Source organism: Cupressus sempervirens, chromosome 11, assembly GCF_028749045.1.
Source record: "Cupressus sempervirens isolate cs-2001-9-10 chromosome 11, ASM2874904v1, whole genome shotgun sequence".
Lineage (NCBI taxonomy): Eukaryota > Viridiplantae > Streptophyta > Pinopsida > Cupressales > Cupressaceae > Cupressus > Cupressus sempervirens.
The window spans coordinates 688,992,383-689,019,853 of NC_143128.1; the positions used below are offsets into that span (position 1 = coordinate 688,992,383).

The 27,471-nt window shown below is 35.6% G+C and overlaps 1 long non-coding RNA gene and 1 pseudogene across 2 annotated transcripts; both read right to left on the reverse strand.

Annotated features, from left to right (window-relative positions):
* Positions 1–1,714: 1,714 nt before the first annotated feature.
* On the reverse strand, positions 1,715–25,133 carry LOC149531583 (uncharacterized). The gene is made up of 4 exons (XR_016358429.1): positions 25,097–25,133; positions 24,056–24,132; positions 2,265–2,302; positions 1,715–2,091 (listed from the first exon to the last, which is right to left on the reverse strand). It is a non-coding gene; the product is annotated as an uncharacterized LOC149531583 (long non-coding RNA).
* On the reverse strand, positions 25,109–26,836 carry LOC149531584 (WD repeat-containing protein LWD1 pseudogene; annotated as a pseudogene). The gene is made up of 2 exons (XR_016358428.1): positions 26,596–26,836; positions 25,109–26,235 (listed from the first exon to the last, which is right to left on the reverse strand). The product of XR_016358428.1 is annotated as a WD repeat-containing protein LWD1 pseudogene (transcript).
* Positions 26,837–27,471: the final 635 nt, after the last annotated feature.

Sequence of the window (27,471 nt, forward strand, 5' to 3'; positions counted from 1 at the left end):
AGTACTTTGCTCCTCAATCTCACTCCTTAGTGCAACAAGGAAAATGTCAGTGGCATTGCCCCTCAATCCACCCTGCTAGGCCCTTTTCTCCTAAACCTTGAGAGGGCCACTATCTCCAGACGCTCCTCAATCCCACTCCTTAGCGCAACAAGGCAAATGCCAATGGCATTGCCCCTCAACCCACCCTGCTAGGCACTTTTCTCCTAAACCCTAAGAGGGCCACTGTCTCCAGACACCACAAGAGGCGACTGCAAGAAAGCCCCACACTCTAGCCTTAATAAAATTAATAATACAAATTGTTTTGGGCCCATGTTTTCACAAGGTGTAATTTGTAAGATATTAGCACAGACATGTAATCTATAATCATATAACAATGTGATGTGAATTGAACTCGTTTTTTCATCTATCAATGAAAAGCTTACTTATGACCTTCCTAAACAGTTCCATGGATGTTTTTAGGAGATTATTTTACAATTTTGTGTTTTTTGATGTCCAGGCAATTTGCAAAGTGTTTCCAAAGCGCCAAGTTTTTTCTGAGAACAAGTTTTTAAACTATAATATATATAACACATCCAAAATTATGGTGAGTCGAAAAAAAAGAAAGACCACACCTACCCTATAGAAAAAAATTACAAAAAGATAAGACTTCACCTACCCTCTTCATTAAAAGTTTGCCAAAATAAATAGACTACACCTGCCCTGTGGTGGAAATATTGTCATTGATGTCAAAGATACGAAGATAACTTCGTCATTGATGTCAAAGGTACAAGGATAATATTGTCATTGATATCAGAAGTGTTCAGTTGAGACGCGTGGAAAGAAAATAATATTTCTCATTGATGTCAAGAATGGAAATAAATCTAGTATCATTGATGCTTGAAGAAAGCTCCTACAATCTTTATAAACGATTGCAACTGTTATGATACCCAATGAGAGAAAATAATTCTCAAGGAAATCACTGAACCTGCAATGTGAAATACAAGCGATGCTATTAGGCAACAATATTATTTAAGAGTTCAAACCGAGTCGAGGAGAACAATATGCATGTCAACAATGAGAATGCTGAGTCAACATGAGTTTCCATTAGAGTTTGATGATGGAAAAATATAACAGCAATAATAGATTCAACAGCAGCCACTGCAGAATTTTACGATGATAACACATTCGTAAACAGATATAGCAATTTCAAAGACAGCAACTTCAAATTATAAGGGCAGCGATTGATACGGTAGTGCAAACAAATACTATCATCGACGGTATAGCATGAAGAAATAAATTTGAGATACGACTATCGTGAGAGGAGCTCGAGCAGCTAGCGTCTACATCAAACTGGAGATGTGTAATGGAAGAATATACACATCAACCATATTCTCATTTCCGTATGATGCAGTTCGTTATATCTACAGAGAGTAAAGACAAACAACAGAGTTGGAATCGAAAGAACATTTTGGTGGGTTTCCAATCAACGATGAGTATACAGAGGTCAAGACGGTAATAAGAAGACGATACTGAGCAGTGGTCACGAGTCAAACAGTATGGCATCAAAAACATGGAATATTAAACGTATCAGCGTTTGAATATTTTAAAGTCTGACCTATCGTTTTCAGCGACACACTTCTAAACAGAATCGGTTTGAAGAGATTGATGGAAGTCGATTCATGTTTCGGAGATTGTGCAAAGCCAAATCGTTAAGAGCGGCAAGATTATACCCGAGTGTGCATCGACAAACCAAATATAATAAGTTTGATATATCCATAAATGTTCACCATAAAAATAAGGTCCATACAATTGAAAGTAAAGCTTGTACGATACTTGTAGAGAGTGAATCAAAACAAGGGGCGCTTGCGCCATAGTTCCTGCCCTTGGTAGCGGTTTGGGCATGGAACAATGTTGTCGGGAATCTGAATGGACATGTATAGTGGCTCTCATAGATTGAAATGAAATAAAATCCTACAGCCGTGGAAACGATGAACAAAAATATTCTTCACGAAAACTGTATTGTTTAATTCTCTACCTTAGGACAGACTTCACTGTTCTTTCTAAATAGTCAGGGCGGTTGCAAGCCATAATAACAACAGCTGCTACGGGATTCTGTTCAAGTTAAAATTCATGACTGAGTTGCCAATATAATCTTGCTTAGCACAAATTTGCCCATATGCATATCTTGGAAAATCAATAAAAATAATACGGGATTACACTACCAATCTTTCCATTTAATCTGGTTTCCAAACAGCTAAATGGCTTATTTTTGTTTAAACGCTCACCTCAACACCTTCATTCTTTAGTCCATTTACTCCTCTTCCTGCCAGCAAGCCGATACACGAAGTGTGGATGATGAGGAAAAACATAAATTTATTCAGTGGAATGGAACAGTTTTTTTTTTTATCATAAAGCTATTTGATATATTATACCAATGCAACAAAGAAAATGGAAATCAAACCCATGCCATAAATATAGTATCATTTTGAAACATGCAAGTTACGTAACAACCCACACATTCTTGAAGGATCAAAAGATCTAACAAATGTTCAAGGATAAAGCAGGAGCTTTGATGGGGAGGATAAAAAATTGCATTAAGTTATCAATCATGTTCCCAAGGTCAAAGGATATCAAAAAAGTTCTAGTTACAATTATAAACTGTATCAGCAAGAACTTTACTTTGAAATTGTAAACTATATCGGCAAGAACTACATAAGTATTCCACAAGTGAAAAACAGCATTGCTGATGATTTAGCTAATAAAATTCCAGGTCTTCCAGCCACAAAACTCAGTAACAGCAAGCACAATGTTTCCATGCAAAGCATGCCACAGTATTTAGGCAGAAAACAGTTTTCTGCGCAAGAAAATAACCCACTGCAAACTAAAAATAGAGCAATTGTTGTGAGAAGCGCTTCCACTTTCGGATAACTGCATCTCTTGCATCCCTCAAAAAAATTCATTTCTACAGGTGGACAAACTAGAATTTTCTACACCTACAGGTGGAGAATCTAGAATTCTCTACATGACTCACCATCTTAAATGTTCTCTGCGTTAAAAGGACAAAACATTTAACAATAACTTTGCATCATTATGTCGGCTTGTAAAGTACTCCACGAGTTTTTTCCTAATTTTCTGCTCTAAAATTGATTTTTACTCCTTGCCTTTTTCAATAAGAACCAATAAGACATCAGATAAATAATATTTTTTAACTTCTAAAAATACATTCAAAATTCAAGCGTTTGAAAACAGTTTGAAGGTTAAAAAATTCTTTAACTCTATTGGATAATAACAAATTTTTAATAGTTTTTAATGAAACTTAAGGGTTCCATAAGATTTCCTGCCGTGACTAATAAAAGACCTATATGACAGTGACAGTATTCAGCACACAAGTACGAAAATCTTTTTTTAAAAGCTATACCATTGAGAAAAGAATATCAGCATATCATGAAGATCAGAGTATTCCTATGGAGTTTTGAATATCAGTCTTTGTTTAGAATAAGAAGTCTGATTATCGAACAATATACACCAGCAGACGGTAGTGTGGAAAAAGGATTTAGATATTTAAATAAACATACTCCACGTAATTATTGAGGAAAATCCATTAAAAGGATGCAGTCAGAGTCTTCAGCGATTATGAGGAATACAATGCAGCTAGCGTTACTGATTCCAGGTATTTAGGGTATTTAGATATTTAAATAAACATACTCCACAATTATTGAGGAAAATCCATTAAAAAGATGCAGTTGGAGTCTTCGGCGATTATGAGAAATACGATGCAACTAGCGTTAGTGAATCCAGGTGCGATTAAGACCAGTTTGTAAGGGAAACAGCACATTCAAGGGACAGCTTTAATTAAAAGATTACTTTATGTAATAAGATTTATAAATGAAAGTGAAGTCATTAAGGTATGCCTCTTCCCTTGAAAAGGAGTGATCGTTAGGAGATGAAGATATAAAATTAGTTTTGAAGAATAAGGTGTTAAATGATAAGATGTGAGTGTAAGTGATAAGAAAAAATATCAGAAGAGTGGAGTGTGGGTGCTCATAAGACGAAATCAAATATAAGTGAAGCGTAAAAGGAGATTATTTCAGAATATTGAAAATGAGATGATAAAGAGCAGAACAGTAATAGAAGGCATATTCAGATTTGTTAAATCTGACATATAAATTCATATATCATAAGTGTGGATCAGAATAATAAGTGAGCATTTAAGTAAGATTGCTGCTCTTTTCAATAAGGATACAGAGGAAGATATTTGTGGAATCAAAGCAAATATGAACATCAGACTAAAGAAAATGTTTAGAGTAAAAGAGTGTAAGTAACATTGACAAGATGGAAAAGAAGTTTGTGTGCACTGAGTTGGTGCTCATGAAGATGAGCAGTAGGAGTTGGTGCTATCAGTACGTCTATGCCTGCAATGTGTGGGAGTTGGAGCTTCCACTGAGTCTGTGCTCATAAACATAAAGGTTGCAGCCTCTAGTAAGTTGGTGCCTACAAAACATTGTAAAAGAAAGTGTATTTACAAAACAATTATTTGTCGCAATTTTTTTCTGCATTGGGTTTCCACATAAACATTGTATTATTGTGTTCATGTGCGTAATTGTTTATTTCAGTATTTGAAGTTACCTGTGTGGATAAACGTTTTAAATTGCAGAAGTTATTATTATATTGATTCACCCCCCTCTTGGTATAATTGTGTGGTTTTCACCCTCTTCATAAAATATTTACACATCCATTAAATGTATAAAGACTCAAATGGATGTTGCATGGTTAGCTGGGATAAACATGTATTGAACTTTGTCCTGTGCACCTTGAGGAGGCCATGTGGAAGACTGCTATACCTTTAGGACACTGCTGGACGTCCTGAGATTCGTATAGGATACAAGTAATTGCTATTTTTGGTGCTTAGTGCATTCCTTATACTCTTTTTCTATTGATGATGATCAGTGACCAACAATGTGTTCATGTTGATTTGATAGGTTTACTGATGCAAGAAAATGGATGATTATTCCTGAAACAGATAATTGTTGCCCAAACAAGTAATGATATTTGTATTCAAAGAATAGTTGCTTTTCATCTAAGTTACCAATTCTAGTACATGTGCGGGTACAGATGTGGGGATATGGCAAGAAAAAAAATTTGGCATGGATTCTAGTAAGTACATATCAGAGTTCCCAGACTGAAGACTCTGATTCTTGGTCTGACTGAGTCCCAGTGACACGTGACTCTTCAGAAACTTGGTCGAGGAAAAACTCCCCCAAAACCTAGTTTTTACCAAGTCCTACAGATTTTATGCTGAGTCCCGGGTCAAGTCAGCCTTGTCGAGTTCATGTCAAGTCTGAGTATGGGAACTATGGTATATATCATAATTCTTGTTGGTTCCTGGTTTGACAGGGTTTACACTACAAAGTAGCTACCAGTGCTCTTCATCAAATTCTTAAGAGAAGCCATCTCCAATGTCGCAGAGCATGTTACAATAACCTTCATTCTCTTAGGATCCTGTTGATCCAGTCATCCTTTCAGCATGTAAACAACTTTTATAAGCATTTCAAACAACATCTTCATCAACGAAATCAATTTCAGTATGGAAGCATGATAGGTTCCTCAATCCTCTTCTACATCTTCAAAGAACATTACAGTCATGAGTATCATCCCTCAAACAGTAATCATAAAACATAACATTCGTTCCATTCATGAATCAACTTCATCCTTCAACCTAAACATAATCTTATCTCATTCCTTAAGGCATTCATACCTTATAAATCCATATAGGTTCTGCCATGCTCTATAGGCCTGCAAACAAATTCAATCACATTTTAACATTGAGTCCTGCCTTTATCATACCTGCAACAACAATTATTAATCCATATACTGATCACAATCCCTCAAACACTTTGATTACATCTCCATAAGGTCCTGCAGACACAACCTCATCGGCAATAAACTTTGTTCTCTATCCATTCATCAATTCCAAATCCCTATCATAACCACATACTTGTTTAAATCAGCTTTCATTTTGATCCCCATTTCCAAACTGATTAGATCTAGGATTATCCTCCAGCTATACCTGCAGATTTTAATGTTTTTGCCATTTCGCAAGAGTAAATTTAGGTACCTTGCAAAAAGCCCAATACATCATTCTTCATTCAGACCACAAATTCCCTAGGTCTGATCATACCAACAAAACAGATCAGATTCTTAAACCATTGATCTACTGCCATTAAAATCTAATCAAATGGACTTTCTGGGGGTCTTCAAACTCCAAACCAGTCATTTTATGTGTTTTCCAATCAAATTAATAACAAATAACAACAAACAGATAACTTTTACTGTCATAAACACTGTGTTTTCTGATTTCTGACCACTAGGGCAACAGTTTTCTTTCACTATACATTACCAGTCATGACAAGATCATACTCAAATGAAAGCCTTCTGAATCTTGTCTTAGAATATGCACAATTTTTTTTTTCCCATCAGTGATTTCAAAAGGAAAATTAAAACCCTTACTGTCTACCCATTTACTGAGGGTTTCAGGACAGATTTAACAAAAAGTTGCATAGCTTCTTTATTCCTTAATGAAATTGACACAAACAAAAACAAGAAGAAAGATGACTCATCATACTATCTATCCATTATGCTGTTATACTGTTCCCTGGCCGTACAGTGTTGATGTTTGGTAGCTTCTGTCAGATAAACCTATTTATAATTATATATGAGATATAATTTACATATATAAGTTTATTATATGAGAGAAATTAATACTTTATATATATATATATATATATAACAATGATTGAATTTTTATTATATTAATTATCTAATTAACATATAGACATGTCCCATTCATGAGACATGTCTCTTCATGGCTTGTTCTCAATTTAAATAAGAGGTCGCTGCCGTTTGAAAAATGCATACCAAATATATGGCAATGCTTAGTACATTTGCAGTGATCCCGGAAATCAACATGGTATTAGAGTCAGGCTGTAACTGTAAGAAAGCAATCATGAGCATGGACATAACAGCAATTATATCTATTAAAATTATAAATTGGGGGAAGAAGAAAGCATGGAATACTTAATTACATGCGCCGAGAATAACTACAATAGTAAGAAGCAGCTTGGCAGACATTTGCTTCTTATTTGCAGATTGAATATTAAATCTGTTCTTAGAACCATTCGTACATATCATCCAACCAGCAATTTGGGATACGTAACCAAATCGGATTAGCAAATATCAACTATTTTGATAAAATTAATCAGGGCAGTTGTTTGAGCCAAAATATGTGTGAAGCAAACTATATCGGCCCTTTTCAATATCATTATTTCCTTGGCTGCTGGGAAGAAATAATATTCCGTGTTAAGCTTGAAGCAAAACATATTAAGCTGGTTGGGATTAATAGGGAATAATATTTGCTAATATCGAGAGCTGATGGGAAGGAGAATTAATAATTGTGTCCCACAAATTTATTTGCGCAATTTTTCATATAAAGTGAGAAAGCCATTGAGATTGCAAAGCATATTAATACCATGTGATATGTGAAACACAATACTGGGAAATTAATGGTATGCACCTGAGTCTGAATGGGGGACTCTTCTTCTAAAGATACGTCTAGGGTTAGCCATTGGTATATCCAGCCTTCATACCAATCACAGGGGCAGCTCCAGCTATTGATGATGAACTGAGTTTGCAAGAGATACAGAGTAGAGTTCACGTGTCATTTAGACATGGAAGCATCAAGTCTGAAGAACTTAATGGTTCCTTGAACAAAGTATCTGCAGGCTGCATGGTTGTCTCATTCGAGCACCATTACAGTTGTTACCCTCAGTTGCAACAATCTCTGAGCATATTTGATAAAGCCACTTGAATTGATGTGGTATAGGTTAGGTGATCTGAGCATTGAAGAATTCAGTCTATTTTGTGTTCACATTGGTGTTATAGTGTGCTATGTGAAGTCAGAATAAAGCAATCATTGTATTGAATTGGGAAGAAGGTACGATTATCAGTTCCACATGGGAAGATAATGATGACATCGGGTATTATTCCCTGTTATTATAAGGTGACCGGAAAAATTTAAGGGGACGTCAACTCACATAAAAAGGGAACCATTCCCCCACACATGATGGGCCCAATTCATCTGATAAGAAGGGGACATAAAACCACGCAATGGGATCCACATTCACAACTTAGGAGATACATGTCTTCCATATAAAGGGTGATCAAACAAAACAAAAGGAAGAATATACAATCAGAGATAAGTATTATGCTTGAATAATGTTCGTGATTTTTTTTCATTCAATGCCATAACATTGGGATAATAAACCTTGTATGCTTCTATCTTTAATATTTACCTTCAAGATAGATAGTTTTATGAACTATTTGAAATCTCTCTCCAATATGCTTTCAAGATAGAACTCATTTGCAGGAAAAAGATCAGTATCAGATTAAGAGGGCGCCTGACATTTCATTAGAGGCAACCTTGAAAGAGAGGGAGCAAATAGAGGATTCAATCAACCTTCGGTAATCTCGGTTATATTGATTTAGAGGGAGTCAATTATGTTGAGATGGATTCTTCAGTGATCAATAAATTGTGGCAAATAAGAGTGTGATTCATGAATATACCTCATGACTATGTGATTTTAATGGGCCTACCCCCTATGTACATCATGAGGAAGTGATGACTTCCAGATGATATCATTTGTATTTGCAGAAGTTATTGAAAGGTGACGATCTTACAATAACTTAATTTTCTATTATGATGGATATCTTACAATGTCTATGCAGATCATAATAGATTATACTGTGCATGATGGATGTTTATATGGTAAGCATTATGAGAATGCGTGTGCACATACCTTATAAACATTTTTTGAGTACATGGTGGATGTTATGCATATTGATATTCTGAAAGGTCATTACACAGAGTACTTGGTGAATATCACGCATCTTGATGTTCTAGAAGGCCGTTACTCACAAAGTACTTGATGAATATCACGCTCCTTGATGTTCTTAAAGGCCATTACTCACAATATTTGGTGAATATCTTGCATCTCAACAGTCTGGAAGGCCATTACTCAGAGTATTTTGTGAATATCATCGATATTTTGGGAGGCCAATACTCATGATATTAGATGTGATATGAAACATTTTTGAGTAATTGGTGAATATCATGTATTTTGGGAGACCAATACTCATGATATCAGATGTGATATCAAACCTTATTAAATATTTGGTGAATATCATATGTTGATATTTTGGGAGACCAATACTCTTGATATCAAAATGATGGATATCTTCTGATCAAAGATATCCTTAATCTTGCTAACTTGATATTACTTTGAGGTAATACATGTGTTTATCCTCCCTAGCTAAGAGGGAGTGTTGATGTTTGGTAGCTTATGTTGGATAAACCTATATATAATTAGGTATGAGATATAATTTACATACATAAGTTTATTGTTATATGAGAGAAATTAATATAATATATATAACAATGATTAAATTTTTATTATATTACTCATCTTATTAATGAATAGACATGTCCCATTCATGAGAAATGTCTCTTCATGGCTTATTCTCAATTTAAATAAGAGGTCACTGCCATTTGGAAAACACATACCAAATACATGGCAATGCTTAGTACATTAGCAGCGATCCTGGAAATCAACATATAGGTCCGTACAAGGCTTGGAAACAACAAAAAACCAATTAAAGTTGATGAGATTAACAAGTTTTTGATGCACAAATATACCAAATTGATCTCTCTTCTTGTTCATTGCTTGGTTCGACCATTTAATAAATTTTATAGACTCTAGAACCGATCAACTGATCCTTACACATCTTTTTGGTGCAAATGTCGCAAAATTGCAATTTTGCAACATTGGACTTTTTGCAACTTTAGAGTAACTTTTTACATCTTTGACAAATTGACCCCACAAACTTCATGACAACCTTCTAGACACATCCATATAGGCATTTAATGACTTTTTACATAATTCTTACCCTTTCATGGGTCATTGTGCAACATGTGATACTTTGACCAAATGACAACTTCTACAACTTTTTACAAAGATTGCTCATTCCTTTACATCATGGACTCAAAAACATCATAAATGACCCAAATACATCACATCATGTCTCTTGACCTCCTCGTATGCTTGTGCGTTAGGTACCCCTACACCATCTGAATTTCCAATATCATTCTTCCTAATAGAGCTAGACCAACTAACAAGGATAACAAATCCTTCTACACTTTAAACTCTACAAAACCAAGGCAGGTAGACCTCAATCCCCTTCAATAAACACTTCACAAACTCATAACACCGTATTGCATAAACATATACATCTCATATGAGGCATCAAACATAACAAGGAGATACTATATGATGGCTAACCATCCATTAACATCAACTTGCAGGGAGCATGAGATAGGGTGGGACAATAACTTGCAGAAATTAAAAGATATTTTCTGATTTAAACAATATTTGCAACAAGAAGTAATACAAACATGAGCAGCAAAACATATGCAAAACCCACAACTAGCTGCGACCAATGCCTTAGTATTGGCCCTTAGAGTCATAAGAAGCATTACATTACATAATAGAATTTATCAATAGCAAATTATCTAAGAGATGTTGCATTACAACACCCTTTAATAGTAATCCCAACCTCGCCTACTTTTCAAATACTTGCACATAACCAGTAAATTCGTAACTTGGGGGTCATGATTTTGCATATCCAAGACAAAAATGACTCAAATTTTTGTATTTTTGAGCCACGTTTTGGTAAAAATCCCAGATTTGAGCCAATTTTGATCACATTTTGGCTTCAAATTGAAGTCGTTTTGAGGCTTTCATCCATAAATTTGCTATTGAAGAACACGTTTTTTCCTTTAGATGTAAAAAATGCTCCATTTCATACCTTCTATGAATCATGTTTTTACTAAAAACACCCAGAAAATTGGGTTTTTATCCACTTTTTTGCATTTTGGAATCACATTTTTGCATTTGGAGAAGATGTTTCTGCATTCCCAAGTGAAAAATGACTCAAATACATGCATTTTTATGGCCAAATTTTTGCAAAAACAACCTTGATTTTTGCATGAAAACAGCACATTTGTGTTAAAAACACCCAAAAAATGGCATTTTATAGCCCATAGGTTTGGATCAATAAGGGCCATTTTTTAGTTTTAATGCATGCTATTGCCTTTAAAGACCACATTTTTGGCATTCTCATGCCAAATCCAACCATTGAATGCTTCATTAATCATTCATTATTTGCAAGTGCGGAGGAAGTCAAATAGTTGTTAGTAAATCCGGGTTTGAGAGAATTGGTCGTAAGTCTATAAAACTTGTTATTTTGGCTCTTTGATCTCCAAGTGGACATTTTCAATCTTGCTTACTAATTCATGCTTATCTTGCTATTTTGATGCATATTTTATGCTTGATGTTGCACAGTTGTTCATATATATGCTATGAAAAGTGCATTTTGCCTTTCAATATGATGTAAACTCTCATTTTCATACTTTTGGATTATCCCCAAACTCCAAATTTGAATTTGCACTTTAAGTAACTTGCCTCTTGGCATGTTTGAATCTAAAACCAAAGGTACGTGTTTCTTTTGTGCTTGTTTTTGTTGTTTGTTTGCTTGCTTTCCCATTTTTCTTCATTTGGAAGAAATTGCAAGTTCTTTCCCAAGAACTTGAGCACATTTACTTCACTCCATCTTCACCTTTTCATGCAAGTGCATTGTTTTATTCCACTTCCATCATTACATGCCATAGCACATCACATCTCGTTCTCCACATGCGATTACATGTAATCTCACCCTCCATCTGCATTTACATGTAATCTCACCCTCCATCTGCATTTACATGCAATCTCATCCAATGTTCCCATTTACAAGCATTTTCATCTTTTGAACCTATATACATGTAATTCACTTTACATGTAATGACATCCAAAGAACTCATTTTCGACTAAAGGTCACACTTTTAAAGTCAAAAGTTATCATTTGCACACATTCCCATGCACCTAGCCTTCAATCCTCAAGGCATCTTTATAAGAACTCATCCTTTTCCCATACACATTTACATGTCATCCATCTTCCTAAGTCCCATTTCAGCCATCTGCATGTACTTTCCATATCACATCCAATTTATTTCATATGTTCCATGAGTATCTAATCAATACTCTGAATATATTGTTCCTTAGAGATCCATTTTTCCAATATTCTCATGGAGTCAAAATCCATATCTTCCAATGATGGATTCAATCCCATTGAAACTTTCATGTTGCATCAAGTCCAAAATATGCCAAAATTTCTATAGTTAGTGGACATATCCAATAAAAAAGGCGTGCTTCAAACCAAAGAAGCGATAATTCATCAGAACTCCATTTTCCCATTGGTTGTCTAAGAACCTACGTTCATGTGGGAATGCGCCAAGCACTTTGAAGTTATACCAAAAAAAAAAAAGTTAAAGGTGTTGGTGGAAAGTTGTTCCAAGTTTACACTCGGACACCATTGAGAAGGTCTTCAAAGTGTTAGAGACTCCAGTTTGTGCTGATCTATAAAAGAGAATTCCCCACAACTTGAATGAGAAAAAGCTTGATCACATCAAGTTTTCAAATGACAATCGACAATTCATCAAAGAGAGTCATAGGCTATCAAAAGATACAACACCATGATTATCAAGGTGAATGCAGTCGCACAAATATTGGAACTCCTGATCATGTTATCATCCAGGATTGCATCATCAAATACAATACCCTTCTAAACAATTCCTAGGATTGTTTCAATTTTCTTCCGTCTACTTCCTTCTTTAGTTTTCATGTTTGTAGTTAGAGAGGATGTATTACATCAAATTGTGTAACTACATGTAATACGATTTACATGTCCTTATGACGTGTAATCAAATAATTTCTCTTGTTAGTTTGACCGGGTCAAAGTTGGTTGAGTTGCTCCCACTTTTTCCTCCATCTTTTTCTCAACTCCTTTGCCTACATAAAGGAGTGCCCTCTCATTGTAAAAATCATCTTTTGTTGTATACAAGAAAACTCTGCCAAGTTGTGCAAGCATAAGTTTGATTGTGTAGTACAAATTTAGGAGAAAAGTGAATAAAAGAAGCAATTGGATTCAAAGCTTTGACTGAAAGCAAATGTGATAGAGAAAATTAGAAGCTTTGACTATAGTTTGTGCCTATTGCCTTGGATTCATGTTATTATTGTGTTTTCAATAATAAAGCATAGTGAATTAATAAGCAACCAGAGTTGAAGCTTTGACTGGGAGTAGTTGTGGTAATACATACACTAGAAGCTTTCGTTGTAGCTTATGTTACCATCTCAAATTCACAAAAAATATTTAGAATTCCCCTACTTCTAAAAGTCTTTGTGCCCCAATGGTAGAGGCTTTTTTTATAAAATATATTTAAACAGGACCTAGAGCCAAACTGGTACGCTTTCAACTAGCCTTTGAGTTAGTGTTGGTTTATTGGTATCACCGTTTACAACTTAAGATAGAAGTGTAGTCAGAGGTTTCATCTTGCCCATTACTCGCTCCACGACTAAGGGGATTCTTTTCTAAAAGCTAAGAGGAAAGAATATTGGTAACACCCCTCACAAATCTCTCAATTTCTTGCTTACCTTGAGTTGATCCAAGGAACAACGAGAAGGGGGAGCCTTCTCTTTAATGTAGGAGAGATTTTGTCTCACATGTTGTGGCTGGTCTACCTATTTTGTGACTGGATTTTCACAAAACTGTCAGTTGCAAAATATCCACCCAATAGTTTTTTGGCGACTCTATTGGGAATATGACATGCATTTGAGAGCCTCATACTTTTATTTGAAGCATACCCGTGTCCTTTTCTCATTGTAATTGTCTCACGCATTTACCAAGGATATGTAAATGGCTCAAGGTCATTGGGGAAATGCTTTTGGACCATTGAATCTAGCTCCACCTCTACATGCTATCTTGATGGCTCACAAAAGAACTTTCCCACATTTTCCAGTAACAAACATATTGTTGTTGTTTTCTACATTGCATGTGGTATTCATGCTATTGAATATGAGGACATGTCTATTAGGTTGTTCGTGGAAACTATACAGGCATGGTTGCTAATTGGTTCTACGATTTACCACCACGTACTATCACAAACTTGGCTACTCTCATAGCCAAGTTTGAGGAGAGTTTCAAGCCTCTTGAAGATGCTCATGCATTATTGGCCCAACTTATTCAGCTAAGAAGTCATCTTGCATGCCTATGCGTGGATTTGTTGCTCATTTCAACATATTGACACGAAGAACCCCAGTTGTTGTTCAACCTACAACTGCAAATTTGAAGTGTTTCTTTGTTAGTGCTCAAATTCCTAAAGTCAGTATATATTAAGGAGAGAAGCCCTGACTACTCTTGCAACTGCACAAACACTAGCAATTGACATTGAAGATGATGTTATTCTTGCTGGAAAGATAAGAATTGAAGCAAGTGGATTTGTAGAAAGTTATTATTCTTTTAATTCATCTTCTCTCAACACAAGGACAGAATTTAGTACAAAGGTTAGCAAATGAGTTACCCTCAAAAAGCAAATAGCTCAAGGTATGTTCTTCGTTCCTCGTGAAGATATACAAAGAAGGTCTCTTCCAAGTTCCAACTATTCCTCATAAATTGGTTTCACCATCAAAGATGCTTGAAATTTAGGAACCATCAACGAAGACGACAATGAAGCATCATGCATCTGAAGCTAGTGATCTTGTTATTCTCTTTCAAGAAAAGGAAAAAACATAGTTGGTGACTCGCATATCTGGTGTATGCAATCTCAAAAGGCCAAAGATGAAAAGATAAGGAAAAGATTTCTTCCAATAATCGTGTCATAAAAGTGGACATGCAAGCAAGTTCTAATAAAACTGAAAATGATGTGTTTGTGTCTCAAGGTCATGAACGTGGGAAAATTTTGCATAAATGTTCTATCCTGGAGCTTGAAACAAAATTTCTCATAAATTATAAAGACTTTCCCAAGTTTAAAGAATGCGAACAGTATGTTGAGGCAAGTAGTGCAGGCATGTCCTTATAGAAATCACATGAGCAAGATTTTTTCAAGCATCTTGAGATGCCAATGATTGATGAACAAGTAAAGCAAGTTGTAGTTAGCAAGAAAAATTCAGAATTTGTTAGATCAAGAGGATGTGCAACTCGACATCTTGCATGGTTGGAGGCTAATGGAAAGCTAGAGATTCCACATATACCTGAACATGAAAATACTATCAAAGATGTCAAAGAGGAGAGTTCAATTTTGGAGGAGCAGTTTCAATTCATAAACGTATCTCGGAGCAAAAACACGCATGATTCATCTCAAAAAGGTGAATTCTTCTATATCTTCCAAGAGGTGTTACATCAAGCCTTGACATCATTGCTCCAGTTGTTTGTGTTCCATCTATATGAAGTTGCTTATGAACATGCAAGGTACCACAAGCTACTGAAAAAGGTAGCTATTTTGTTGAACTCATAAATGATTTCATCTAATGTTTGCATTTTTGGCTACTTTTAATTAGGTAGGTTTTTCTTTGTTTTTAATAAATGCGCTTGCACATTTTTGTTTTACTAGGATTGCTTTTCATTAGTCGCATTAGGTTTTTTTTGTTTTTGGTTCCCCTGACTTTATAGCCCAATGGAGTGGATGGAAGGCACTTAGAGAACTGGATTCTATGACACTCTTTGTTTCCAAAAACAAACGACTAACATTCCCCATATAGAGCCAACTCTTGTCTTGCATTTTGTGTATGCAGGTAACAGTACAAAACTTTTTCAAATTAGTTTCGTTTTTCTCTAACTTAGTTCATTATTTAAAAGGATAACATTGCTCAATCAATTGACCCCAATTGATATAACGAATCATTTTACTGAAGGCTTTCGTCAAGTCTTTTTAGTTTTTCTGTTTGTTGAGCCTATGCTTAATTTTTGAAGCCTTTATTGCCATATTTCTCATTTTTTAGTGTCTTTGTTAGCTTTTGGTCTTTTAGTTTTGCTCAAATCATTGCTTTCGATTTTCCCTTTGATTCTCGGAGTTGGCAATCAAAAGATATGATCATTTTAGTGCCCAAAAGCTGGACTCTCCAGGCGCAACTGCACGATTTAAAATATCATGTTATATTTTAAAGTTGGCATTCACTTTTTGAAAAATATAACATAAATTCATTTAAATTATGTTTTTATGTTACTTTATTACTTAAAATTATCACTTAAGTGACTATAGTGCACTTTATGTTATATTTTCATGTTGAGTTGTTTTTTAGATTTTTCACTTAAGTGACAATATTAAATATATAGTTTTATTTAATTTTTGAGTTTTAATTCAAAACAGTTTAGTAAATATTACTTTTTGAATGATATTTGCACATGATATATTAAACTATATAGTGTAAATAGTATTTATGACCCAATTAAGTGATATTTCTTCAAAAATTTATTGAGCATTTGTTTTATTAGTATTTCAAGTTGTGCATAACATATCTTTTAACCCATTTGCATGTAAAATATGCAAAGGCTCCTAGAGAATGTGTTTTGAACTGAAGGCTTGCAAATGCCTTTTAACTTAAAATGTGCAAATTCTAGAATGTGCAATGCATATTCAAGTTATTCAAATGTGAAATCACCCTTCTAGAGTGCATTTTGCACTAAATGACTTATCAAATGCATATTTTAATTTTAAAATATGCAATGCTCCTCCAAGAGTGCATTTTGCACCTTGAAGTCATATGACATTTTTTTTAAATGTGTAACGACACTCAAAGAGTGCGTTTACACGGGCAAGTCCATATTTTTAATTGTGTAATAGCACTCCAAGAGTGCGTTTTTGACCAAATGCATATTTTAATACATGCAAACACTCCTCAAGAGTGCGTTTAGCATGAAAAAGACAAAAGACATGTATTTTAAAACATGTAATATCTCCTAGAGAAAGTGTTTTGCATGTAATTCATGCATTTGTAAAAGGTAAACCCGAATTTGAAGATTCGAGGGCAAAAAACTTTATGTTTTCTTTCTCCAAGAACACATTTTCCATAAAAAATGGTTAGATCTGCCCATATAATGACTTGAAATCCATCACAAGGCAGGCATTTTTGAGTTTTAATGCATACACATGCATTTGGGGGTCATGATTTTGCATATCCAAGACAAAAATGGCTCAGATTTTTGCATTTAAAGCCACATTTTGGTGAAAAAGCTCAGATTTGGGCAAATTTTGATCACGTTTTGGCTCAAATAGAAGTCATTTTGCGGCTTTCATCCATATATTTGCTATTGAAGAACTTTTTTTTGCCTTTAAATGTCAAAAATGCTTCATTTCATGCCTTCTATGAATAACATTTTTGCTAAAAACGACCAGAAATTTGGGTTTTTATCCACTTTTCTGCATTTTGGAGTCACATTTTTGCATTTGGGTTCATGTATATACATTTGGAGAAGACGTTTTTGCATTCCCAAATAAAAAACAAGTCAAATACATGCATTTTTTTGGCCACATTTATGCAAAAACGACCCAGATTTTTGCATGAAAAGGGCACATTTTTGTTTAAAACACCCAAAAAATGCCATTTCCAGCCCATTCATTTGGATCAATAGAGGTCACTTTTGAGTTTTAATGCATGGTATTGCCTTTACAGACCATGTTTGTGGCATTCTAAGGCCAAATCCGACCATTGAATGCTCATTAATCATTCATTATTACAAGTGTGGAGGAAGTCAAATAGTTGTTTGTAAATCCGGATTTGAGGGAGAAAATTAGTCTTCGAGTCTATGAAACTTGCTATTTTGGCTCTTTGATCTCCAAGTAAGCGGACATTTTCAATTTTGCTTACTAATTCATGCTTATCTTGCTATTTGATGCATATTTTAGCTTGATGTTGCACACTAATTCATATATATGCCATAAAAAGTGCATTTTGCCTTTAAATATGATGAAAACTCTCATTTTAATACTTTTGGATTTTCTCCAAACTCCAAATTGGAATTTGCACTTTAAGTAACTTGCCTCTTGGCATGTTGAGTCTAAAACCAAAGGTATGTGTTTCTTTTGTGCTTATTTTCATTGTTTGTTTGCTTGCCTTCTCGTCTTTTCTTCATTTGGACCCAAGAACTTGAGCACGTTTCACTTCACTCCATCATCACCTTTTCATGCAAGTGCATTGTTTCATTCCACTTCCATCATTACATGCCATAGCACATTGCATCTCATTCTCCACATCCGATTACATGCAATCTCACCCTTCATCCACATTTGCATGCAATCTCATCCTTCATGCCCATTTAAATGCATTTCCATCTTCCGAACCTAAATGCATGTTCATTTTACGTGTAATTCACTTTAAGTGTAATGACATCTAGAGAACCCATTTTTGAGTAAAAATCACACTTTTAAAGTCAAAAGTTATCATTTGCACACATTCCCATGCACCTAGCCTTCATTCCTCAAGGCATCTTTATAAGAACTCGTCCTTTTCCCATATGCATTTACATGCCATCCATTTTCCTAAGTCCTATTTTAGCCATCCGCATGTACTTTCCATATCACATCTAATTCATTTCATATGTTTCATGAGTATCTAATCAATACTTCGAATATATTGTTCCTCAAAGATCAATTTTGCCAATATTCTCATGGAGTCAAAATCCATATCTTCCAATGATGGATTCAATCCCATTGAAACTTTCATTTTGCAGCAAGTCCAGAATATGCCAGAATTTCTATAAAGAGTGAAGGCATCTAGTAAAGAAGGCATGCTTTGAATCAAAGAAGCGATAATTCATTTGGTCTCCATTTTCCCAATGGTTGTCTGAGAACCTAAGTTTGTGTGAGAATGCGCCAAGCATTTTGAAGTTGTACAAAAAAAAAGTTAAAGGTATTGGTGGAAAATTCTAAGTTTACATCCGGACACCATCGACAAGGTCTTCAAAGTGTCAGAGACTCCAGGTTGTGTCCATCTATAAAGTAGAATTCACGACAACTTGAACGAGAAAAAGCTTGATCACATCAAGTTTTCAAATGCAATGAATAATTCATCAAAGAGAGTCAAAGGCTATCAAAAGACGTAACACCATGATTATCAAGGTGAATGTAGTGGCACAAATACAAGAACTCCCAATCCTGTTATCATTTAGGATTGCATCAAGTACAAGATCCATTCAGAACAATTCCTAGGACTGTTTTAATTCTCTTCTGTCTTCTTCCTTCTTTAGTTTTCATATTTGTAGCTGGAGAGGATGTATTATATCAAAATGTGTAATTACATGTAATACGATTTACATATCCTTATGATGTGTAATCCAATAATTTCTCTTGTTAGTTTCACTGGGTCAGAGTTGGTTGAGTTGCTCCCACTTTTTCTTCCATTTTTTTCTCAACTCCTTTGCCTATATAAAGGAGTGACCCCTCATTGTAAAAATCATCTTTTGTTGTATACAAGAAAGCTCTGCCAAGTTGTGTAAGCATGAGTTTGATTGTGTAGGACAAATTTAGGAGAAAAGTGAACAAAAGAAGCAATTAGATTCAAAGCTTTGACTAGAAGCAATTGCGATAGAGCAAATTAGAAGCTTTGACTGTAGTTTGTGCCTATTGCCTTTGATTAATATTATTATTGTGTTTTCAATAATAAAGCATAATAAGTTAAGAAGCAATCAAAGTCGAAGCTTTGACTGGGAGTAGTTGTGGTAATACATAGACTAGAAGCTTTCACTGTAGCTTGTGTTACCATCTCAAATTCACAAGAATAATTAGAATTCCCCTACTTCTAGAAGTCTTTGCACCCCAATGGTAGACTTTTTTTATAGAATAGATTTAAACAGGGCCTAGAGCCAAACTGGTATGCTTTCAGCTAGCCTTTGAGTTAGTGTTGGTTTATCGGTATCACCGTTTACAACTTTAGATAGAAGTGTAGTTAGAGGTTTCATCTTGCCCATTACTCGCTCCACAAGTAAGTGGATTCTTTTTTGAAAGCTAAGAGGAAAGAATGTTGGTAATACCCCTCACAAATCTCTCAACTTCTTGCTTATCTTGAGTTGATCCAAGGAATGGTGAGAAGAGGGGAGCCTTCCCTTTAATGTAGGAAAGACTTTGTCTCACATGTTGTGGCTAGTCTACCTATTTTGTGACTAGATTTTCACAAAACTGTGGGTTGCAAAATAACCACCCAACAGCTTTTTGGCAACTCTACTGGGAACACCTGTCTCACATGTTGTGGCTAGTCTACCTACTTTGTGACTGGATTTTCACAAAACTGTCAGTTGCAAAATATCCACCCAACAACTTTTTGGCAACTCTACTGGAAACACAATGTGCTTTGAGAGCCTCATGCTCTCATTTACCGTGTACTTTTCTCATTGTAATATTATTCATTATAATTGTTTCACGCATTTACCAAGGATATGTAAATGGCTCAAGGTCCTTGAGGAAATGCTTTTGGATCATTGAATCTAGCTCCACCTCTACATGATCTTCCTTATGGCTCACGAACGAACTTTCCCAAGTTTTTCGGTGATGAACAGCATCCTAATGAACATATTGCTGCTTTCTACATTGCATGTGGTGTTCATCCTATTGAATATGGGTTATTGCAAGTCAGTTTGAATTTAGTCTATACGCCCTAGAGTGGCGATAACACAAAAATTACACCAAGAGTAGGTTAGCAAAGCTAAGGATAATCTCGCTGTTGAAGAAATGGATGAGAGGAGAAAAAAAATCCTGCCTAAGGACATGAATAATCACCTTAATGGTTTCTTGATTACAGTCATGGGTCTGATGAGATTGGAACATTCACAATCAAGAAGGCCAAGAAGTAAAAATAGAAGGCATATTACCAGTAGAGCCACCGCAATTTCAGATTGACCACTTTGGCCTAATTTTATTCTTAAAAAGAGGAACAGTCATCTACAAATTCAAGACAGCAGCATAAGAAAAAAGAAAAATTAAAAGGAAGTATGCAAAAATCTACATGAAGAATTTGATAAACATGTAGATTTGGTTTGTGAAGACAAAAGGAAGGCATTGGGGAGTGAGTCATGCAAGACTCCATTATATTTGCGAGAAGATTCTATAAGAGTCATAGCATGACTTCTCTTGATGTTAAGCATGTGATTGATATGGATAATGATGGTATGGATCCTTTGGATGATCACGATGCATCTTCTAATGTGTTAGTTGATTCCAATGATGATACGATTTGTACACATAAAAGAAAATCAGTACATGGCATTCAAAGACTTTTGGGAAACATGCAGCAAAAGCCTTTGGTTTGGGAAGTTTTGCAATACCATTTGGTGATGATTGATGATTCCAAAGAAAGCAAAGAGGAGCTCAAAACTTTGATTTGGGACAGAAAAAGTTTACTTCCTCATTCTCATGAGTTTTCAACCCTTACACCTGAAATCACTAATGTAGAGAAGTCTAGCAGTATTGAGAATGAAATTTCCAATAAAGAGGTGCTTGTAAAAATTGAAGGTATGACACAAATGAATGATAACTGTGTTGATTGTTATAACAGTTGTGATATATCACTTCATCCTCAAGGTAATGTAGCCCATGATCATGGAAAAGATAATGTGATTGAGTCACCTAATCCCGACATTCAAGTTTTGAAAGATGAACATGAGTCATTGGTTGATGATGCATCCTCCAAGAGGACTGAATTTGTTGACCTTGGAACAACAACACTAAATCAGTCCCAGCGATTCCCAGGTAATGATTGAGAGTTGGATTGATAGCCTATCAAGGCAAAGAAATTTGATTTGATAGCCCATCACCTAATCCAGACATTCAAGTTTTGAAAGATGAACATGAGTCGTTAGTTGATGATGCATCCTCCAAGAGGACTGAATTTGTTGACCTTGGAACAACATTAAATCAGTCCTAGGTAATGATTGAGAGTTGGATTGAGGAGGCAAAGGAAGTTGATTTGATAGCCCAACAAGCCAAGTTTACCCTGCAAAAAATTACTAGCATTAATTTATTAGTGGACATAAGGATTCTATGGAGGTCACTATTAGTGGACCAACCACTCATGAGTTGACTTTGGGTGTTGGTGATGGCATCTATATTCCAAATTTGATATTGGCACCAAGATCTTGTGACGTTACAGTTGCATATTGGTTGGCATTTGAGCCAAATGATATTGGTTGTTAAGTGACAAGTGGCCATCTTACATGGCTGTTCACTACATTTTCAGAACTGTTTAGGTCTACATCAGCTATGGGTATGCATTAGAATGTGTGGGAACACAATTACTTGATGGGAAATCCTCATAAGATGAAACTTCTACTTTTGCCTTGGTATGATTATTTGTAACTTAGATTTTTTTTGGGGGGGGGGGGAGGGGGGGAGGCAGATGCGTATATATATATACTGTCAATATGCAAAGAAATGAGATAAGTAATTTCAGTCTTGTATTCTTACCTTCAAGAGCAAAAGATTATCTACATTGTTTCTTTGAGGTATTTTGTTTAGATGCAAAACCCCAAGAAAGTTATTTGTACAAGGTACATAATCTACAATCTGTTTACTTGTTTCAGATTTTAGGGATGGATTACTTTAAAAAAAATCCTGCCCTATTATTTGAAGAGAGAATTTCCTCTCACCATTTGTCATAAAAAAGGCAACTTAAAATGCTCTCAAACTCGAAAAGGTTTGCAAAAAGTATTTCCATATAAGCTAAACTAGACAGCAGCCCAAAAGAAACCCTTGCTAAGAAACCTAATGCAATTCAAAAGGAGCTGTGGAATCCGTTTTGTAAGCCATTTTTAAGCACTTTGCATATAGTATTATTTGGTTGAAGTTTTCACCCACAAAGAGATTCTCTAAGGCATCAATGTCTCATTGCTGTTCAAATCTATCGTATCACTCTTATCTTTCACTACATTTGTCGAATTATTTCACTCATTTTACTCATGATTTAAGCCTAATAGAACTACACCACATGTTTAAAAAATATTTAAAAAAGTTTCTTTCTTTTCTGGCCGACAAAGCCTATGGATTCTCCCGGATGCCCTGTGGGGCCATCTGGATGCCACTCACAGGGACCCAGATGCCTGAAACAGGCATCTGTCCGCATCCAGGTGCCTGTGAGTGGTATCCGAATGGCACCCACAGAGCACCCATCCGCCTCCACCCGTCCGTATCCAATTCTGGATCCAGCCTCCAAGAGGCCAAATTGGTAACTCAGCAAATAATCTGTAAGTCTACGTTACCATTAACGTATGTTACCAGATATGTGCCTTATTAGAGCTGGATTTTAGGTCCTGTTTGAACGAGATTCAGGATCCAATTTGGTGTGGCAAGGAGATGCATATATTAGTGGTAAATATTTGTATACTATTAAATTATACATTTTTTTCATATATATTAAGTTTTTAAATATTTTAAAAGGTTTATAAACATCTCTGTAAATAAAAAATATTAAGAAATATGTTTGTAGTTTCTAGAATTCCTGCCTTTAGGCTGCAAACACATATTAATATTTATGATTTTTACTATTTTTTTTTACAGATGAGCCCAAATCAAACCCAAACCTCACAAATTTTCGCCAAACCTGAACCAGCCTCTAAACCAGAACCAGCAATGTAGCTATTAACATATGAAGTCTGGAATCTGGACCTCTCTTTCTATCTATATATAAGGATGTGCATGAAGTATTCAATGTATGATCACAATGACACAAGTTAAGAAATTGCAACAAGACAAACATCTACAGCGTTCAGTTTTCATCGCTTATTTATTTCAGACTACAACCTGGCAAATAGTACTCAAGTCACGTTACGGATATTAAGATATCATTTATTTCATTCCGTAAAATCATAGAGAAACGCAAAAAGAAGCATCACTCTATTTGCATTTGCATGTATTTACACTAATATAATAGTTCAAGTATGCATGGGCAAATTTATTTGCATATCAATAAATATGTCGAAAAAATCCTAATACATGTGAGTACCAAAGATACCTATACTGAAATTAAATCATATAACATTAACTTTTGAAGTTCCTCTTGCATATAATAAATTACTTTGCATTGATGACAGCACAGCTTCCAGACAAACTAACCTGTGCTGAAAATCATCACACCCCCCCCCCCCCCCCCCCCCTGGCAGAGGGAATGGATCTCAAATGACTGTGGTGCGCTGCAAAAAGAAAAACATTACATCCCACAGAAGTTATTATTTGCATTACCAGAGGAGGACATAGCACAAACTTGATTAATCTATTCATTGCCAGTACATATATTATGGGAATTTCATATATTATTTGCCAATAAACAATAGCTAAATTCTCAAACAAGACAATCAAGATCCTGCTAGTTTTTAAACCATACAATAGCATTTTTTTTACTCTGCTGTCTCAAAATTCAGGGGTTGACCTCAGTATGCACATGTCAATCCACAAGGATTGGACAATAGCTAAATTCTCAAACAAGACAATCAAGATCCTGCTAGTTTTTAAATCATAAAATAGCATATTTATTACTCTGCTGTCTCAAAATTCAGGGGTTGACCTCAGTATGCACATGTCAATCCACAAGGATTGGATTGACAAGGATTGACACAACCATACAATGTACATCCCAAACTGCCAAAGAAAACTGGGGGTAAGGTACATGGAACAAGGAGTTGATTAACCCAAAACCTTATAATCAATGTGATAGAGCACTTGACTTTTTATTTTTTGGCAGGATTTGAGGAAAAGACTGCGTTCAGTTTTATTTTGTGTCCAAAATTTATCAACGCTATGCAATGTCCCCTATGCATAGGGCATGCCAGTTCTGTTGATCCAAGACAGTATTCCTGGCTTAAAAGAGGATAATCTGATGATTTTACAAAATTAGCTAAAATGAAGCCAAAAAATGTTATCTGAGTTTCACAATGGTGCATGTCCAATAAGCTTGAAGATCATGGAAACAAAAACACACATAATGTATAAATTTTAAAGAAACAAGTAATAAAGCTTAAGAAGAACAGGAATAAGAAGCCTATTGCAAAAACATTTTTCTTGACATAATCATACCTAAAAAGGATATCATATAACTTAAACCTGATTTATTTTTCCATTGTGAAATCATCAAAGAAGAGAATGTAAAAATTACCATACCTTACAATCATGTCAGACTATGTTATATAGATTCATGACGATTGATTAGAAACAATATTGGAACATAACAAATATCAAACTCTTAATATTTGCAATTTGTTAGCAAAAGCAATTGCGACCCAATCAGACTGCATGGAAGACCACTGCAGCTGATTTATTTCAGCACCAGCCGTGTAAGCTAGTATTGGATCAGGGCCACCACCCTCTACTAATGGCTGACTTGCAGTTGACAAGTCCCATATAAGTGCCTGTGAATCATCTCCAGCAGTGCAAATATGGCAGGGACTGTGAGGAGCCCATGCAATGGCATTCACACTAGCTTGGTGCCGTTGGAGTTCTGCAAAAGGAACAGTTGGATACCTAATATCCAAGATAACCACCTTACAACTATCCATCAAAATAGTAGCCATGAACCTTGGATCCTGCTTGTTCCATCCTAATCGTAGCAACGGAGTATCTGGTTGTGAACTTTCATATATGATAGTTGAATGTTCTTTGTCTCTCAAATCAAAAACTCTCACAGACCCATCAGCAGAAACAGAGGCAAACACTCCTACTCCTCCCCAGGCAATATCATAAACCTCCTTATCATGGGCAATCAGCTGTGTATCAACAGCTTCCTTTTCTATGTCCCAAATAGTACAAGTAGTATCAATACTAGAAGTCCCTATTCGCTTTGGATCTGCATCATTCCAATCAAAGGAAGTCAAGGGCGCACAGAATTCACTGTTCTTATTATTGTTCAGAAGGCTTTTCATCTCCACTCGATCCTCACAAACCTGCCAGATCCTTAGATAATCCCCAGTAGTGGCTAAAAGGTCAGGCTTCTGACAATCCTTATCGGGAACAAACATTATCTTGGTAGTGGGATATGGATGATCAAACACAAATCGGGGATCACTCTTGAATTCCCCTGATTCTTCATCCAGCTCAATAATTTCTACTTTGTTGTTATACTCCTCCAGGAAGCTGCCTATCCCAAGGCGGAATTTCTTGTCCTTTCTCACAGACCAATTCATACCATATATTTGCCAGGGAGCTTCATATGTGTAGATTTCTGATTTTTTTTTTGGGTCTTGAGAATAGGCTTCCATTGTGAAATCCACTCTCACGACTCTTTAGTGATATAATACCAGTCACTGCATACAAGATCAGCATATCGGTTTAGAGGGTGCTATTAACCATGTCCGTGTATAAGAAATACATACAACACTCAGCTCACATAATTATTGACATCTCATACATTTAATGAATACATGTAATACTCAGCTCACATTTAATGACATCTCATACATTTAGTGAATACCCACTTCAGATTTCTTTAAATTTTATAGATTTTACTAACATCCACTTCAGATTAGGTTTTCATATACCCAGGACACATCAAACAGCAGACTTGTTTCAACAGACTTATATCCTCCTTTGACTTAGCCTAAAGAAAAAAAGACGTGGACTTAACATAAGATAGGAATCGAAGGCAGTGCAATGAATTCAAGTACCTGATAATAGTGCTCAATTCCTCCTCTCCCTTCACAAGAGTGAGTTTATATCCACTGCGTTTCAGAAGAAGATTTACACATAGCACAGCAGGGTAAGCAATGAAGAGAACCGTAAAGCCACAAATTTCTGTACATATGTACGGATCTAAGCAAATCGGGTTTCGTGTCCCTTCTGAGGCATATGCCGCAGACCGGGTTTCAATCGTGATCACACGTTACAACAGAAAGGACTCGTAAACGTTTCGTCTTATCTGCTCCTTCCGGTTGCTTTCTAAACGCTTAGTGGTGGAGAACTTGTACTCTTGAAAGAGAGGTCACAAGTTCAAATCTCACTGGGGGGTAGGGTATGTACGCTTCGTTTGTAGCGCCAAGCGCCTCTCGAAAAAGAGTACGAGGTAGTCCCATATCACTGTCACCATATGTAAACCCACAAACTATGGCATAGTGTCGTGGACTATAAAAACCACCTTACCTTACCTTACCTTACCTTTCTTTGTTCAGGAAAAGACGGTAGTCTAGGGGGAAGAGCACTCCTACACACAACCTATTCTTATATTTCCATGTAATATTTTATTTAATTATAGGACAATGTTAAATTGGAATTCTATTTAAAATATAGCATTTGTATTAAAAGAAGATGTAAGGGCCCGGTTGGCTCGTGGATTAGAGGTGGAATTAGAATATGGAATTCTCAAGATTCTCATATTCACTATTTGGGTTTGTCGAATGGGAATGGAAATTAGAAAAAAGTGGAATCTGGTATCCTTATTTGCCCCCCAAAACAAGGATTCGATCTTCCACCAAAATAGATGGAATTGTCCAAATTCCCATTTTAATTCCATTTTTACAAAACTGAGCATTACAAATTATTGTAAA